Source organism: Hibiscus syriacus, unplaced genomic scaffold, assembly GCF_006381635.1.
Source record: "Hibiscus syriacus cultivar Baekdansim isolate YM2019G1 unplaced genomic scaffold, ASM638163v2 tig00012064_pilon, whole genome shotgun sequence".
Taxonomy (NCBI): Eukaryota; Viridiplantae; Streptophyta; class Magnoliopsida; order Malvales; family Malvaceae; genus Hibiscus; species Hibiscus syriacus.
In genome coordinates, this window is record NW_024062262.1 from 27,277 (window position 1) to 46,988 (window position 19,712).

General features: G+C 35.0%; 1 long non-coding RNA gene across 1 annotated transcript; it reads right to left on the minus strand.

Moving 5' to 3' along the window:
• Window positions 1–595: 595 nt before the first annotated feature.
• On the minus strand, window positions 596–14,454 carry LOC120205030. The gene is made up of 2 exons (XR_005523995.1): window positions 14,339–14,454; window positions 596–1,663 (listed from the first exon to the last, which is right to left on the minus strand). It is a non-coding gene; the product is annotated as an uncharacterized LOC120205030 (long non-coding RNA).
• Window positions 14,455–19,712: the final 5,258 nt, after the last annotated feature.

Here is a 19,712-nt window from a genome sequence, read left to right on the forward strand (position 1 = left end):
AATGAGAATGGCTGAATGGCGAAACAGCTTTCCTTTATGCATGTGGATGAAAACTGGAAAGGAATCACAGGATGAAGTAAATTCTCTTGTTAGTTTTATTGTTCTCGGACGGGGCACCGAGGTTGGACAGGTTTAGGGTTGTAAATGAGACGAGACAGATCGCGAGTTACTCTCAAAGTATATCGTTTAGAGCTTCGCACACACTGAATATCTTCAGCATCGAAAAGCCAACTATAAAATCGAGAACTCTCGAAGGAGGGTGCTCATCGGCCATAATATATGTCCATGTTCAAAATGAAATTACCTTTTGATCCCATTGTTGGAGTCCTTCAGTCGCTGAGCAGGTTGCTCATTAGCTAGTTCTACTAGGGGTTCTTAAGAACATGTGGCGAGGATATTGAAACCTGGTCCTTTTTTCTTTTCTTTTTTTACTTCAAGAAAAACTATGAAATGTTTACATTTGAGCTCGAAATTTGGTTCTGCTGATATCAGACTGTATGTAAATGCATTAATAACTCTTTTCATTTGCATTTTTCCTTCAATCCACAAGTGAGAAGCATCAATATTTTAATATAAAAAAAGCTTGGAAACAAGGTCATAAATTCATCTTAACAACAGAAACCAGTAAAATAAATTTCATTCTGTGAGGTTTTCCCCAATTCCAAGAGAAGGATGAAATAATTCTGTCAACCAGAAAAAAGGCCGACAGTATCTACAAAGTATTGATTTTGATTCTAAAAATAATCCAATTTCTCTAACAATTTAACCAGGGTGTGTGACAATCAACTTACAAAAAAAAAAAAAAGGAACAATTGCAGATGAAAATGTAACTCTTCCAACCTTCTATTTAAGATATTCTCCTATATGTTTTTCCATATCCGACTGCAATAATCTGGAAGGACAACAGAGTTCTTTTTTTAGCATACATTCACAATGACATCTTTAGTTTGTTAGCCTCGCTCTAACATCGGGGCCTTCCTGCTTCCAAGTGTGAGCTCGAGATCATCCAATCCTACTTCATGGACCCTCTCTCCTTCCCATGGCTTCACTTGTCCACTCTCAAACTGAAAAGTCCGAACCATGCCCTTTCTCTTTGATCAAATCATTGCGCCAACTTCGTGGAGCAAAGGGTTTCATGAGAAAAAACTCGGAGAAGTTGGCATTTGAGATGTAGAAGGTGCAAAGTTTTGAAAGTTTATCCATTGACCGGATTCAACTGTCGATGTATCAGACTCGTCACATTCAAGTATAGTAGCCGGGCCATGAAAATGACAGTGAGTTGGACTAGCCGGAGCAGAGACTGCAAACAAAGGGTAGTTAAAAGAGTTTATGGACTCTTTGTCAATGGCTTCCCAGTTTGGAATTGGCTTAGGATTTCTTGAGGTTGGAGATGAAAGTGGTGGTGTCACCGGGGCACTGTTTGAGATTCGGAGAGGTGACAGAGATGAAGGGATGGTACATCGAAGTAACGGGAGGAGACTGGATGGGCTATTAGCATCTAGCCTGGTGGGACTAGGCAAAGAAGAGGAGGAAGGACTACCTTGACATGAAGGAATCGGCTTGGAAATGCAGACGACAATGGGCTTGGATTTTGGGAGGAAAATGGGGTAATTTTAGCTGAACTGCCAAGTATATAAACTGAAGCCAGAGGTGGCTTACATCCCTAGCAACAAATGCAATTAAAAACCAAATTGATCAAAAGTACTTACATTTATCAACAAAGAGCCATGAGAATTATACAGGAAGCAATGAACCAAAAAAAGAGAGAAGAATGAGCAATTAATACCAAGCTAATTACGAAATATTGTTCAATGTTCATCAATGTTCCATTTCAGCTATTTAATGAAGTTCCAGTTCTAATACAGATCAATGAATGATTGTTATTTCACAACTGCTAGTTTCAAGAACAATGATTTCCATTTTCACCCAATATTTAACGATTCATCAATGTTTCATTTCAACTATATAATGAAGCTCCAGTTCCATCACAGATCAATGAATGATTATCTAATTAACATCTGCTAGTTCAAGAACAATGTTGGAAATTTGGTCATTGAAAACCTTGATTTAGTCATAATCTGTGAGATATTCTAAGATTTGTTTTCTATGTAAATATAGAAAGTAAAAGATGTAAATCAAGAAAAAGTATGAAAGTAGAAACTGTCAAATATTGGCTCTAATTAGTTTCCTTTTTTTGTTGTAATTTCCCTCTGTATAAAAAGAGCCTTGTACTCATTCAAGAAATAAGACACGTATTATTTCTTCATTCTTTTCTAAGTTGGTGTCATAGCCATAATCGTGCCTTAACCCTAAAACACATCAATTCCAAAATCACCGTAGCCATGTCCGAAGTCGCATCGGAAATCACCTCAACCCCTGTTGCGGCCACTCCGCAACACCACCCCAATTCTCATTCCGTCCAAATCACCACCGTCCGCTTAAATGGTGACAACTTCCTCCGATGGTCACAATCAGTCTGAATGTATATTCGTGGGCAAGGGAAAATCGGTTACATCACTGGTGACAAGAAGTCTCCTGCTGTTAATGATCTGCTGTACGCCACTTGGGATGTTGAAAACTCCATGGTTATGACATGGCTGGTCAATTCCATGGAAGAGGACATAAGCTCCAATTACATGTGCTATCCTACTGCAAAAGAATTATGGGATAATGTTAGTCAGATGTATTCTGACCTGGGCAACCAATCTCAGGTTTTTGAGTTGACTTTAAAATTGGAGGAGATTCGTCAAGGAGATAATTCTGTCACCACATATTTCCATTCGTTGAAAAGGCTTTGGCAGGATCTTGATATATTTAACACATACGAATGGAAAAGTACTGACGACTGTAATCACCATAAGAAAACTGTAGAAGATAGCCGTATTTACAAGTTTCTTGCCGGCCTCAATGTTGAGTTTGATGAAGTACAAGGAAGGATTATTGGCAGACCTCCTCTTCCATCCATTGGCGAAGTATTTTCTGAAGTTAGAAGAGAAGAAAACCGAAGGAATGTCATGCTCAAAAAGAGGAGTACTGGTGAGTTAATTGAAAATTATGCTTTATTGAGTGATGTTGCAGCCTACAAGGCAGCAAACTACCAGCGCAGGTCTGATGATAAACCACGGGTCTGGTGCAATTTTTGCAACAAACCCCGCCATACACGTGAGACATGTTGGAAAATTCATGGCAAACCTGCTAACTGGAAAATCAACAAGCAAGGAGAGAAGAATCGTGGAATTCCTACTACAAGTGAAGCTGACTTAGGTCCCTTCAACAAAGAGCAGATTGATCAACTCTTGAAGCTGATAAAATCCAATTTCTCATCCGGTATTCCTAGTGTTTCTTTAGCACAAACAGGTAGTAATCCTAAAGCCCTTTCTTGTCCAAATTCCTCTCCGTGGATAATAGATTTCGGAGCCTCAGATCACATGACTAGTTTTTCTCATTTATTTAATACCTATTCACCTTGCCCTGGAAATGAAAAAATTAGAATTGTCGATGGTAGTTTTTCACCTATTGCAGGAAAAGGACTCATTAAACTGAGAGAGAAAATTAATCTCAATAATGTTCTTCATGTCCCTAAATTAGTCTACAATCTTTTGTCTGTCAGTAAACTATCTAGAGATTCTAATTGTTGCATTACCTTCTTTGAATCACATTGTGAATTTCAGGATCGGAACTCAGGGATGATGATTGGACGTGCTAGGATGATTGAAGGTCTTTATTACTTTGATGAAATATCTATCAGTAATAAAACAGTTCAGAGCTTTAGTGGTACTAGTTCAATTTCTGTTCGAGAAAAATAATGTTGTGGCACTATAGACTATGACATCCTAGTTTTTTTATTTGAAATACTTATTTCCAGAATTATTTAAAGGGATTGATTGTTCTTTTTTTCATTGTGAAAATTGCGTTTTTTCAAAAAATCATCGTTCCTCTTATTTACCAAAAGATTATCAGGCCTCCAAACCTTTTTATCTGATTTATAATGATGTTTGGGGCCCTTCTAAAGTTACTACTATTTCTGGTAAAAGGTGGTTTGTTACTTTTATTGATGACCACACACGGTTATGTTGGATTTATCTAATGAATAAGAAGTCTGAAGTGAAAGATTTATTCAAAAAATTTTACACTCTGATTTAAAACCAATTTCAAACCAAGATTAGTATTTTACATTCTGACAATGGAACAAAATATTTTAATGAGCACTTATGTGATTTTTTGAAAGAGAAAGGGATTTTTCATCACTCTACATGTCGGGATACCCCTCAACAAAATGGCATTGCAGAACGAAAAAATAAACATTTACTTGAAGTAGCACGTGCCATAATGTTTTACATGCATGTTCCCAAATACTTATGGGGTGAAGCAGTTTTAACAGCCGCTTACTTGATAAATAGGATGCCTACTAAGGTGTTAACATACAAAACACAACTCGATTGTCTAAAATCATTTTTTCCTAGAACAAGGTTGTTTTATGATTTTCCTATAACAAGGTGTTAACATACAAAACACAATTTCATTCAAAACTTGACCCACATGCTATTAAATGCATTTTTTGGGGGTACTCTTCAAATAAAAAGGGTTATAAGTGTTTTGATCCTCAAACAAAAAAAATTCATGTGAGTATGGATGTGTCGTTTTTGGAAACAAAACCTTATTTCACAAAAAATTCTCTTCAGGGGGAGACAAGTGATGTAGAAGACAATTTTTGGGACATTTCTATTCCACTACCCAATGTCATTATCCTACACAAAAACCATGCATTTCTGAGAGTGGTCACTTTGAAAATCCAAATTCAAGTGTTTCTGTTGAAAACATTTTGATGTTTCGATATAACAAATTAAATTAAAAGAATTTTAATTTTGAAAATGATTTTTCTAAGCATATTCGATATATTAAATCGAATATCAAAATATTACTCAAAGTATTTCAAAGTTCATTTTAAATCCTTACTAAAGTGTAAAATTAAGTTTTAATCTTAAAATAATTTCTAAACAATTTTACAAAGTATTTCGAACCGTTTCAAAGCCAAAAATTACAGTTTGTCCAGAGGGAACCGATTCCCCCTCAAGGGGGTACCGATTCCCCCTGAATGGTTTTGCTCCAAGAAATAACAGTGTGCTCGGAGGGAACCGATTTCCCCCAGGGGGTATCGATTCCCCTCACTGTCCAACGGTCGAATATTTGAATTTTACACTTAGGGAATCGATTCCCCATGAGGGGGTACCGATTCCCCCCACGCTCCAAGCAGAAATATTAATTGTTTTCACACTTAAACGGCTCCAATAACTTCATTAATGATCCCCAACATTCAGAAGTGATTCAAGATGTATTTAAACAAGCTTAGAAGCCATTGATCAAGAACAAGAAACAACAAGCAACTAGAATCAAGAGAGAATCAAAGAGAAAGCATCAAACCTCAAGTTTGAGCATTTCAAGCCTATTTTTCATTCAATATTCATTTTGCTTTCAAGAACACTTATTGTGCTCAATTGTATTTATTCTTGAGTGTTCTTTCTTTGTTCTAGAATTGTGCAAACATATTTGCCTTGTGAGGTTTTTTCTTGTAAGTTTGCAAATTTGTAATTTTGCAAATTTGTAATTTTGCAAATTTGTGTAATCTTCTCTTTGAAAAAAGAGTGTTCTCAAGAATTGGGGTATATTCTTGAGGGAGTTGTAAGGTTATCTCTTTGGCCTCAAAAGAAAGAAAAAACTAATGAATTTGTTGGAAAATCCTTAGTGTGGATAGCTAAGGTAGTGGACGTAGACTTTGATTGATAAAGTCGAATCACTGTAAATCGCTGTGCAATTACTTTCAATTTTCTGCAAAAGCTTCCACCAAAATTTTTATTGCCAATTCACCCCCTCTTGGCCGATTCCATCGATCGATTAACTCAACAATTGGTATCAGAGCCTTACTCATTTGAAGGTTTAATCACCTCTTGAGTTGATTCGAGAAGAGTTACATGGATTATCAAATCATCAATGGCCTCCACTTCAAATTACGACTCCGGTCTCGATTCAATGCCCGTCAACAAGCCTCATTTCTTCAATTGAGCTAACTATGCCTATTGGAAAAAATAGGATGATGTACTTCATTCAAGAAAATGACATGGAAGCATGGAATGCCGTAGAAGAAGATACATCAAGCCTCTCACTCATCCAAGATTGTTGAGTGAAGGAGAGATAATAATGTTCCAGCTCAACTCCAAAGCCATCCATATTATATTTTGTGCTCTTGGACCAGATGAATACAGAAGAGTTTCATCCTGTACAACCGCCAAATAAATATGGGACAAACTTCAAGTCACTCATGAAGATACCGATGAGGTAAAGAAATCTAAAATTAGTATTCTAACGCATAGCTATGAAAATTTCAGGATGAAACCAAATGAAGATATCAAAGCTATGACGGATAGATTTTCAACGATTGTCAATGGTCTTAAATCATATGGAGAGATCATTTCAAATGAAAAGCTTGTGAGGAAGTTAGTCTACTCCCTTCCAAAATCGTGGCAATAAAAGAAGACGACAATCATCGAGTCTAAGGACCTAACGTCCTTAACTCTTGAAGAACTAATCGATTCCCTTCTCACTCATGAAATGATGCTTGAAGATGAAGTGGACCTCGATAATATTGACGAGACACCAAAGGAGAAAGAGAAGAAGAAAAACATTAGAGTTGCTCTCAAATCCACAAAAGATGAGAGTGATTCGAATGACGATGATGATGACGAGGAAATGGCATTATTTGCCAAACGATTAAGAAAGTTGATGATGCCCAACCGAGGAAGAAAATTCAAACGTCATGAAGGCTTTAAAACTGAATCGAAGGAGAAAGACCCGATCATTTGCTATGAATGCAACAAGTCGGGACATGTCAAATATGATTGCCCACAATTGAAGAAAAAGGGTCAATCAAAAAAGAAGCACAAGGCTCATGTAGCTACATGGAGCGATGAAAAAGGTTCCGATGAAGAGGAACAAGAAGTTGCAAACTTGTGCTTGATGACTATCGGGGAAGATTCTAAGGTAACCTCTAACTCATTCGATTTGGATGAATTATCTTATGATGAGTTATTAGAGGATTATAATGGGTTGGCTTCGGATTATAAGACTCTATTTTCAAAATACAAAAATGATATTTCAAAATTGAAAAACAAAAATACAATTAGAATGTTATTAGCATTTGCATGTTTTCATGAATTTAAATTATATCAAATGAATGTTAAAAGTGCATTTTAAATTGTTTTATAAAAGAAGAAGTGTATGTAGAACAACCTCCAGGTTTTGAAGATTCAAAATTTCCGGATCATGTTCTTAAATTGACAAAAGCACTTTATGGTTTAAAACAAGCTCCTAGAGCTTGGTATGAAAGATTGCCAAACTTTTTAATTGAAAAAGGTTTTTCAAAAGGGAAGGTTGACACTACATTGTTTTTAAAGAATAAAGGTAAATATTTATTAGAAGTTCAAATTTATGTTGATGATATAATATTTGGTTCTACTAATGATGTTCTTTACCAAGAATTTTCTAAGCTAATGCAAAGCGAATTCGAAATGAGCATGATGGGGAGCTCTCATTTTTCTTGGGCCTCCAAATCAAGCAAAGAAAAGATGTCATCTTCATCAATCAAGTTAAGTACGTCAAAGATATGCTCAAGAAATTTGGACTGGAAAATGGCAAGCCTCATGACACTCCAATGAGCTCTTCAACAAAGCTTGACTTAGATGAAGGAAGTAAATGTGTAGATGTTAAATTATATAAGTCAATGATTGGATCTTTACTTTATCTAACTGCAAGTAGACCGGACATTATGTTTAGTGTTTGCTTATGTGCTAGATTTCAATCATGCCCTAAGGAATCACATTTACTAGCTGTTAAGAGAATCTTTAGATACCATAAGGACACTTCTAGTTTAGGACTTTGGTATCCTAGAGACTCTAGCTTTAGCTTGCATGCCTTTTCTGATGCGGATTATGGAGGATGCAAATTAGATAGGAAAAGCACTTCCGGTACTTGCCAATTCCTTGGAAATATGTTGATTTCTTGGTTTTCAAAGAAAAAAATTGTGTTGCATTATCTACCACTCAAGCAGAATACATTTCAGCCGGTAGTTGTTGTGCACAAGTTTTATGGATGAAACAACAACTTTTTGATTATGGAATTGAAGTAGGTACTATTCCTATCAAGTGTGATAATACTAGTGCTATTTGTCTCACTAAAAATCTCATCCAACACTTTAGAACTAAGCACATTGAAATTAAACATCACTTCATTAGAGACCATGTCACTAAGGAAGATGTAGTTCTAGAATTTGTTGATACTTTGCACCAATTAGCGGATATCTTTACAAAACCTTTAGACAAAGAAAGATTTTGGACACTTAGAAGAGAATTAGGTTTAACTGACCTATCTTCACTTAGTGTTTAAATAAATTGTAGCACTTTTAGAATAAATGGAAAATGCTTATAATAATAATAATTTTTGATTGCATTCTTTGCTATTAGTTAGGGGGAGTTTATGATTCTTAGTTAAAATTAATTTTATGTTCAAATGTAGTTTAAGGATAAATTGTTTGATTGAACATAATTAATTTTTCTATATATGAGATGCCAATACCACTAGAGCAAATTAATTTAGCATTTGTAAAGGTTTAAAATACAGATTTTTGAATTATATGGCAGAGGGAATCGATACCCCCCAAGGATTCTGGATATACTCGTCCATAATCCCTTTTTCCTCTTTTATCTCTCTTTCTCTTCTTTGCCGCCTCTCACTCTTTCCATCACTCAAAATCTCCACTTTGCTTTAAACATCGATTTTTATTCAGAATCTCTTCATCTTTCAATTCCTAAACCTGTTAGAATCATCAAACTAGTGCAAAAATCATCACATTCTCACAAAATCCGAAAATCTTCAAGGTATTTTTCTAAAACTTCTATTTTGTTAATTTTTGAACATAGGACTAGATTTACTTAGTTCTAGATTGAAATAATGATTGGGCATTGATTGTTTAGTGTTTAGAAACTATATTTTACAATCAATTTCATCAAAATCTCACAACTTTTCAAATAATTTTTGAATTTTCGAAATATTTAAAAAAATTATTTTTAATTGTTGTGTTTTGATTTAATTGTGTTATTTACATGTTAACTATACATACTATAGTTTTTCAAACATTATTTTCAATATTTTTTTCAAAACTTTGCCCATTAGATTTGTTTTAGAGAACCTTGAAATATTGAGGACTCAATTGGGTTTTGGGATTGATTGAATTGCATACATGTGTTTTTCTAAATTGCAGGTTATCTATTCTATTCGGATTTCTTAAACCATGTCAAAACGAGCTAGGTCTAGTCATTCAAACCGTCAATCAAACCCTCCTCCTATCCCACCAAATCCTATTCCTAATCCCATTGATCCTAATTTAACTATCCAAAACTCGTGCTTCAATCAAGGTCCTAGAAATCATCGCTTTTGGTATTATTAGTATTTTGACTCGTATAAAATTAGAGAAGAACGTATCCCATCTCTTCAAGCAATGATTGATATCAATTTTAAATATCTCCCTATCTTACGAGAATGGAAATTTGATAAACTCTGTGATCTTGAACCTAAGGTTTACCATCAGCTTGTTCGTATCATTTATTCTAATGCTGTTTGTATTAAAAATCAAAATCAATCCGAAACCATAGGAGTTCGTTCCTACCTTCTAGGACAATACTTCTATCTTGACCCGGCTTACATAGCCAATGCATTAGGATTAGATAATGATGGTTTATCTAATGAAAAACAATTATTAGGTTCTCGATATAAAAGAAGGGATAGTGCATGTGTCTTAGATCTTCATGAGCGTTTTCTTCATCTAATGATCACTTGGTGGTTTCGACCATCCGGAGGTCGTTACTCTACTCTTAGAGCTTTAGATCTTTAGTGGTTACATTGTTTTGAAAACAATATTAAAATAAATCTTCCTGAGATTATTTTTGCTGAAATTGTTGAAACCGTAAACTTAGTTCCAAAAAGAAACTTTGTTCTTCTCTAGTTTATGGTTGCATTATGAGTAATCTTTTTTCTAAAGCCGAGCTTAGAGTTGGTCTAGATGCCTCATTTCCTCTTAAAAAACAAATCAATCTTCTTTCCTTAACGAGATCGGGATGGACCAAGGATAAAGAAACAGGTGTATGGGTTCGATCTGCTGAACTTACTCCGGGAGCTAGTTCTTCACAATCACCACCAGCAGTTGATGACTATTCTGACGATGAAGACGAACCAGATCAGCCCGTGGAGCAAGCACAACAAGCGGATCAAATGCCACCCTATTTTCAATCTTTTATGGAGACATTTAACTTACATTCTGCATCCATGGAATCACGCTTTTCTTTCATTGAGTCTCAACTCACTTCCTTGGGAGCTCAACAATGGGAGATGAACGATCGTTTGGATGGACTCTCTCTTGAGATGAGAGCTCGATATCCTCCTCCTCCTCCCGATCCTTCTATGAATGAATAGATCTTGCTTTGTTTTAGTTGTGTTTGGTTTGAATTTAAAACTTAAAATTGTTAAAACATTTTGAATGCTTTTGGATTGTTTATTTTTGGTTGTTCGAACTTATGTTTTATACATTTGATTTGGATTTCGTGTTTATTTTGCATCTTTAGACATATATGACCAATTATCCATTACATGTTTATGAATATTGATTATGAAACTAATGGCTAACGTTTCTCTTGATTGTGATCTTAGCAGCTTAAGCTATTTATCTATATATAATCAGTTGGCTGAATGATTTCAAAATTTGTTTAATATCTTTTACAAGTCTTTTTGATTTAACAAAAAGGGGGAGAAATGTTAAAAGTGTTTTAAAGGGGAGAAAGTGTTAAAGTAAGGGGGAGTAGAATTTTTCAAAATCAAAATTCATTTTGAAATTAGAAAATCTTAAAATGTTTTGTTATATCAAAAAGGGGGAGATTGTTGAAAACATTTTGATGTTTTGATATAACAAATTAAATTAAAATAATTTTAATTTTGAAAATGATTTTTCTAAGCATATTCGATATATTAAATCGAATATCAAAATATTACTCAAAGTATTTCAAAGTTCATTTTAAATCCTTACTAAAGTGTAAAATTAAGTTTTAATCTTAAAATAATTTCAAAACAATTTTACAAAGTATTTCGAACCGTTTCAAAGCCAAAAATTACAGTTTGTCCACAGGGAACCGATTCCCCCTCAAGGGGGTACCGAATCCTCCCTGAATGGTTTTGCTCCAAGAAATAACAGTGTGCTCGGAAGGAACCAATTCCCCCCACGGGGTATCGATTCCCCCCATTGTTCAACGGTCGAATATTTGAATTTTACACTTAGGGAACCGATTCCCCATGAGGGGGTACCGATTCCCCCCATGCTCCAAGAGAAATATTAATTGTTTTCACACTTAAACGGCTCCAATAACTTCATTAATGATCCCCAATGTTCAGAAGTGATTCAAGGTGTATTTAAACAAGCTTAGAAGCCATTGATCAAGAACAAGAAACAACAAGCAACTAGAATCAAGAGAGAATCAAAGAGAAAGCATCAAACCTCAAGTTTGAGCATTTCAAGCCTATTTTTCATTCAATATTCATTTTGCTTTCAAGAACACTTATTGTGCTCAATTGTATTTATTCTTGAGTGTTCTTTCTTTGTTCTAGAATTGTGCAAACATATTTGCCTTGTGAGGTTTTTTCTTGTAAGTTTGCAAATTTGTAATCTTCTCTTTGAGAAAAGAGTGTTCTCAAGAATTGGGGTATATTCTTGAGGGAGTTGTAAGGTTATCTCTTTGGCCTCAAAAGAAAGAACAAATAGTGAATTTGTTCGAAAATCCTTAGTGTAGATAGCTAAGGTAGTGGACGTAGACTTTGATTGATAAAGTCGAACCATTGTAAATCGCTGTGCAATTACTTTCAATTTTCTGCAAAAGCTTCCACTAAAATTTTTATTGCCAATTCACCCCCTCTTGGCCGATTCCATCGATCGATTAACTCAACAGTTTCTAATAATGATTGCCTAGGAGTACCAGGTTTGTTGGTGCCTAGTGAAGGAGATTCTCGTTTAGGGGGAGAAGTACTACAAACTAATCAACGTGATTTGAATTCTGAGCTTCAATTTTATACTAGGAAGAGATTTCATCTGATAAATAAAGACTCAAATATCAACCCTGTACGAAACCAATCTGAAGATCTAAGTTCTGGTGTCGAAACTTCAGGTAATCCTATCCCTACTACACCTTTGATTTCCTCCACTTTGTCCAACAATTCACCTAGTATTCCTGATCTTGATGTCCCTATAGCACTTAGGAAAGGTGTCCGAAATTGCACTAAACATCCCATTGCAAAAATATTTTTCCTATCACAGACTATCAAAAATCCATAAAGCTTTCACATCTAGGATTTCACATTTGTTTGTTCTAAGGAATATACAAGAAGCATTGGATGATCCGAATTGGAAATTAGCAGTCATGGAGGAGATGAATGCTCTAAGGAGAAGTGGTACATGGGAGATTGTCGATCTACCTAAAGAAAAGAAAATAGTCGGGTGTAAATGGGTGTTTACAATAAAAAGTAAAGCTGATGGAAGCGTTGAGAGATAATAGGCGAGATTGGTGGCTAAAGGCTTTACTCTGACATATGGGATTGACTACCAAGAGACTTTTTCTCCTGTTGCTAAAATAAATTCTATTAGAGTGTTGTTATCTCTTGAAGTGAACTCTGATTGGCCTCTACATCAACTTGACGTTAAAAATGCATTTCTCAATGGTGATCTGGAAGAGGAGGTGTATATGAGCCTATCGCCAGGATTTGAGAAGAAACTTGGCAGTAACAATGTATACAGATTACATAAGTCACTATATGGACTCAAACAGTCACCAAGAGCTTGGTTTGACTGCTTTGGAAAAACAGTTATCAGTTATGGCTTCTTGCAGAGTCAAGCTAATCACACAATATTTTATAAACATTCAAAAGATGGTAGAGTTGCAATTTTGATTGTTTATGTTGATGATATTATTCTCACTGGTGATGATGAAACATAATTAGCTATTCTGAAGAAAAGACTAGCAAAGGAGTTCCAAATTAAGGACCTGGGAGCTCTTAAGTATTTCCTTGGAATGGAATTTGCAAGATCTAAGGGAGGCATATTTGTCAATCATAGAAAATATGTTCTTGATCTCCTTGGAGAAACATGTCTACTTGGTTGTAAGATGGTTGAAACTTCGGTTGAGCCAAACTTGAAGTTACAAGCTTCTAAGGTTGAAGAAGTAAAGGACAGAGAACAATGTCAGAGACTTGTAGGGAAATTGATTTACTTGTCTCATACACTACCTGATATTGCTTTTGCAGTTAGCATGGTAAGTCAATTCATGCACTCACCAAGGGTGGAGCATTTTGAGGCTATCTATACGATCTTAAGATATTTGAAAGGAACTCCAGGAAGAGGCATATTGTTCAAGAAACATGGACATCTTCAAGTTGAAATCTACACAGACGCAGATTGGGCAGGAAGTGTTACAGACAGAAGATCAACGTCTGGATATTGTTCCTTTGTTGGAGGAAACCTAGTTACATGGCGGAGTAAAAAACAAAATGTGGTAGCTAGAAGTAGTGCTGAAGCAGAATTCAGAGCCGTTGCCCATGGAATCTGCGAGGCGATGTGGATAAAAAGGATTCTTGAAGAATTGAAGTTTTCTTACTCGACTCCAATAAAGGTCTATTGTGACAACAAAGCTGCTATTGCTATCGCTCATAATCTAGTTCTTCATGATCGCACGAAACATATAGAAGTGGATAAACATTTTATCAAGGAGAAAGTCAATGCGGGAATAATATGCATGACATATCTTCCAACTTATGAACAATTAGCTGATGTACTAACGAAGGGACTACACAAGAAGCAATTTGGTAAGCTGACTAGGAAGCTGGCTATGGAAGATATCTTTAAACCAGCTTGAGGGGGAGTGTTGGAAATTTGGTCATTGAAAGCCTTGATTTAATCATAATCTGTGAGATATTCTAGGATCTATTTTCTATGTAAATATAGAAAGTAAAAGATGTAAATAAAAAAAAAATAGGAAAGTAGAAGCTGTCAAATATTGGCTCAAATTAGTTTCAATTTTTGTTGTCATTTCCCTATGTATAAAAAGAGCATTGTACTCATTCAAGAAATAAGACAAATATTATTTCTTCATTTTTTTCAAAGTCAATAACTTCCATTTTTTACCCAACATTTCAAGCAAGTAGATAAACACAAAATCAAAATTGAACAGATCAAAAAGTCCCGGAGAGCAAAATCAACCTAAAAACAAGTTGAAACCAGATCCAAGTAAATTAGAACAAAATCTGAATAGATCTACAAATGGGTAGCTAGAGAAAAGAGAGGAAGCAAAGGGTAAAACAGATACCTTTCAATAAATGGTGACATCTTCTTCAACAACCCAACCAGCTTCGGTACAAAGAGCTTTGAGAACTTCATTCTTATCTCAATGTTTAGGTAGATTGTAATTCCCTTGAAGTCTAAGCCCAGTATAAATCTTAGCAGCAGTGGCTCTCCTCCTCCTCTCTCTCTTCCTGTTATTCTTTCTCTCCCTCAACGAAGGTTTCCTCCTAGGCGTCGACGTTACCCCATATGACGTCATATCTCCGGTTTTACCAACCGAGGTGAAGAGGATCCGTTGGGTCACAAGGGAAACGCTTTTGCTTTGGTGGAAGAAGTAAACAAAATGTTAAACGAAAGAATCTCGCTCTACGTCAAGCGACTACTATCTATTAAATAATGAACAACATCTCAATATCTCGCTTTATTTAAGACCCAAAAGATGAACAAAATACACTTTGCCATCCGCGAGATTCGAGCTAGCCGTCTGGTGTAATAAATTCCATTAATAATAATTTATTTGTAATATAAATATTTAAAATATTATGGATATATTTAATTATTTGTAAGATTCAACTGAAGCGATACATTCCTTTAGAAGGAAGACCGTTGCTCTAGAAACTGATCTCTCCACTCCAGGGGAACTTCGTCCTAAACATTGATAATGCCATTATTTTGCAAGAAAGGTAAATTTATAAGAATTTAAAGAATAAAAATAAGTTATTAATAAAAATATATTTAAAAAATTAAAATATATGATAATTAAAAATTATAGGGAGACGGTCGTCCCAACTTCCTCTCAAACCATACCTATTTAAAAGGAAGAAGGGAAAGATGGGCAATATGATCAAAAAGAATGACAGAGAAAAAATATATGATAGGTTAAAATAGGGATGATCACAGATTCCGAACTCAATCTAATAGGATTAAGTTTTCTTTATAAAAAAATTAAATTCAAATCAAGTTGTATTTTTTAAATTACGAGTGAGGGTCAGATCGAGTTCAGACTTAGGATGACCCGATCTAAGAAAATAATGTAATTATACCTTATATATTTAAGGATAATTACAATAATATGTCTTTTCATGTTATATTTTTCAATTAGATGCTTATTTTATTATATATATATTTGTTTTGGATTGCATACGAATTTTATCTCAAATAATAGGTTGGATTTTGGATTAGGTAAAATCACCTTAATCTAGAATCAGATCAAATTCTGAATAGATAATGTATTTTTATCGGACTGAGTTAGATTGATCAAAAACTTAATCCAGGGTTATGCACATCTCTAAGCTAGAGTGCAGTTTTGTCCGAAAAAGTTGTTGACAAACCGGTGAAACTCATTATCGATTGCGTTTCTTGTATATGGAGTATCCGAACTTACAAATCTAAAAACCGTGCTCAACAAAAAAAAAAAAGTGAACTGTGAAAATTTATATAAGCGGTCCAAAAATTTCTTATTTATTTTTCGCTGATGATATCCTCCTATTACGCAACATCGTTTCTCTTTTCTCCATCGATTATTAACATTCTATTGTCTTCAACCACTGTGCCGGAGTTTCAACATAGTATCTGATTAGAAGAATATAGTAATTGGTTCGTTAGCTTGTTAAAAATTAGTTGGGCTGTTTGAATTAGTTTTTGGTTAGTTAGACATGGGCTATTATATACCCATTAGTATAATAGGCTTGATTACTTTAAATACAATATACTGTAACTCATATATTTTTTTTATAAAAACAACTAATTTTATTAAAAATAAAAAATATTCAAATTATAATAAAGATTACAACTACAACTGTAAACTAAACATATAATAATAACATTTTCCTAAACACAATAAATTAACTACTTAAAATCACACAAGGACTAGGAAAATGTTAAAAATCTAACCAAATAAACTCAAACAAAAAATAAATACGAATAGATCTGATTGCATCAATAAACGAACCAAAAAGGGAATAAAGCCATTGAAAGACCATCGACATACCACAAATCAAAATCGATCGATATGGAAATATTATCCACGAATGCAAATCACATATCCAAATTCAATCCAATGGTCCAAAGTAGGAAAGATCATCATGATAACAAATAAGCGTCATCTTGATCAATCGTGATTATATCAAATCAAACCCTAAATAATATAAACAAAAACAACATCCAAACAACCGAAACCGTTTCATAGAGACAAAAAAAAAGTGCCATAAAGATAAAAGAATATGTCAAAAAGATAAAATTATTAAGAATAAAAAAACAAATATACACTATAATAAGGTAAAGAAAAATAATAAATATCAACTGTAGATACAAATACCAAATCTTATGCCATCTGTCGGAGCCGTCTTTTGGTTGGATCTCGGAATTGGGCTTCGACTTAGGAAAAATGATTTGGAGTCGCCACCGACCAATTTAAAACGAATTTAGGTGGGTCGGACACCATCTTACCTGATCTTCGTTGTACCAGAAACGTGTCGGGTTCGGGAGTCGGTTACGGTCAAGGAAGGATTAGCACCCTTGAACCGCCCTTTTGGTACCGATTAATTTGCCGGTTGTCTTTAATTGCGAAAATTAAAATTTGAATTGAAATTTAAAACATTCGATTCGAATTACTTACCTTTGATCGATTGGAGTACTTCAATAAAAAAACATTAGTAAAAACTAAATAATAATAAAAAAAATAATAAATGTGAAATAAATAAAAAGTAAAAAAAAAAATTAAAGAGAACAAAAAATGAGTTAGAAGAAAAATAAATAAATAAATAAATAAGATAGTATAATACCTACAATAAAATAAAAAAAGATAAATAAAAACAAAAAAGGATCAAAATGAATGAGATTGAAATTTATGGACTGAAATGAAAAAAGTGGACTGCAATAGAAAATAAACAAAATTAGGGAGTTAATTCGCAAAGTATAAAAAGTGTAAACAGTGACTAAATCAAATAAATCGAAACCCAAAGGCTAAATTGCATACAGTGACCATATTGTAAAGCGAATCAAAACACCAAGGACTACGGAATGAATTTAAGAAACCCGTATTTGCCCAATGGTCCTCAGTAAAACGGCGTCGTTTCGTATTTAATATAAATAAATGCTTCAAAGGCCAAAACGGCCCACCTCTTCATTCTCACCAATAGCTCTCTCCCTCTACAAAAAGAGAGAACCTCAGGTTCTCTCGCCTCTCTCTAGCCCTCTTCCACCGGATGGAGACCGACCGCCCAGCCTAACGCCATCGACCGCCACTTCGGCCGCCGCAAGCGGCGGCTGGCAAAACCAAACTCAACCCACAAACTCTCCTTAACCCCGTACACCCAAATCTGAAACTTAAAACACCAAAACTTACCCCTACCGGCGTAGATCTAAGAAAAACCTTTCGGGTTTTTACCTTCCTCCACGGTTTTTCTACTTCCTGAGGCTCTTTGTCTGTTGTTTTGCTTGGCTTTGTTGTGTTTATTGTTTTGAGGTTGGATTTCTCTTGTGATTTCGATCCGTTGGCAGTATTTTGGTACTGTTTTTATGGTTTCTCTCGGTGTACTATCGTTTTTGATGGCTCTGTGTTTTGGGTTCTGCCGTTTGGCTAACTGTTGTGTACTCTGGTTTTCTGTTGGCCGTGTGTTTGGTTGATGTTCTCGGTGATACTTGATGCTCGGGGGTCCCCCCATGGCAGTGGCTTGGTGGGGGTATTTATACCCCCATCGGAGGCCTGTCGGTTCCGAAATAAGGGTGCTCGTGGCCGTTGTGGCCGGTCACCCCGGGATGGGTCAGTCCCGGGGATTTCTGCCGGTCGTTGGCACTGTTGACCGTTCATCTCCCCGGTTTTGCGGTGCCGTTGAAACTGATATCATTCAGGGTTTCCAAACCCTAAACTTACCAGGCTGGATCAGGCCCATCTGTGTTTGGACTCTGACCGTGACTTGTTGGACTGGACAGTTGACCCATTTGAACCTGAAACGGGAAAAAATAAAATAAAATAAGTGATAAAAAATAATAATAAATAATAATAATAATAATAATAATAAATATAAAAACTATATAATATACATTTTTAAAACCGTTTCTTTTAAAAACTATATATTATATATAAACTTAAAAAAATATTTTAAAAAACTATATAATTTTCAAAAATGTTTTTTTAAAAACCATATAATTTTTAAAAATGTTTTAAAAATTACATATTATATATGCTTTCAAAATGTTTTTCAAAAAATTATATATTATATATTAATTTTCAAAACGTTTTAAAAACTATATAATATATATATTTTCAAAAATGTTTTGAAAATTATATATATTTCTTTTCAAAAACGTTTTAAAACTATATAATATAAATGTTTTTAAAATGTTTTAAAAACTATATATCATATATTTTCAAAATGTTTTCAAAATTATATAATATATAAATAAAAAAATATGGACGAAAATGAGTGTCTACAGCTGCCCCTCTTTGTCTTTTTCGTGGAACGAAAAATAGGACAAAGATAAAAAGACACAAATTTTCGTTCGGTGGAGATGAAGAATAACTCCCTATCGAATTAGGTTGTGGATGGCTCCTCCGTCGCGAAGTCGAGTCCATCGTGAAATGATTTGGAATTGAAACCGTAGTCTGGAATTTGAACTGGAACGTGGCTTCTCGTTGCCCAATTGTAGTCAACCTCGGTATTCTTCTCGGTTTAAAGACCTTGGTTAAAAATTCGACTGTAAAGTAGTTCATTGACTCCACCATATGGTTGATAGGCCCTTGAGTTGAACGGAATCGAACTCATAAATGTCTCCGTTGACAAATAGCTTTTCTCGACTTAAGTTATGTTGCTGGAAAACAATTTTTTTATCACTGAGGCACGGTTAACCCAGGTCTTCTTCTGGACTTGAAAACCTCAATTACAGCCGGACAGTAGTGTGATTGAGGTGTCATCGAGCTGATTGGAATCGAACTCGACAGTTTTATTGACAGATAGCCCTTCTTGCCTTGAGCTATTCTGTAAGCTTGATTTGCCTCTAAGTTGAATATAATCGAACTCGAAGGTCTTTAGCAGATAGCCCTTCTCGACTTAAGCTATTCTGCAAATGATGTGCCGTTGAGCTGAGCGTAGTCGAACTCAAAGGTCTTTTGTTGGCAGACAACCCTTCTAGACTTAAGTTGTGCTGCAAATGATATGCCCTGGAGCTGAGCGTAGTCGAACTCGGGGGTCTTTGGCAGATAGCCCTTCTCGACTTAAGCTATGCTGCAAATGATGTGCCGTTGAGCTGAGCGTAGTCGAACTCAAAGGTCTTTTGGTCACAGATAACCCTT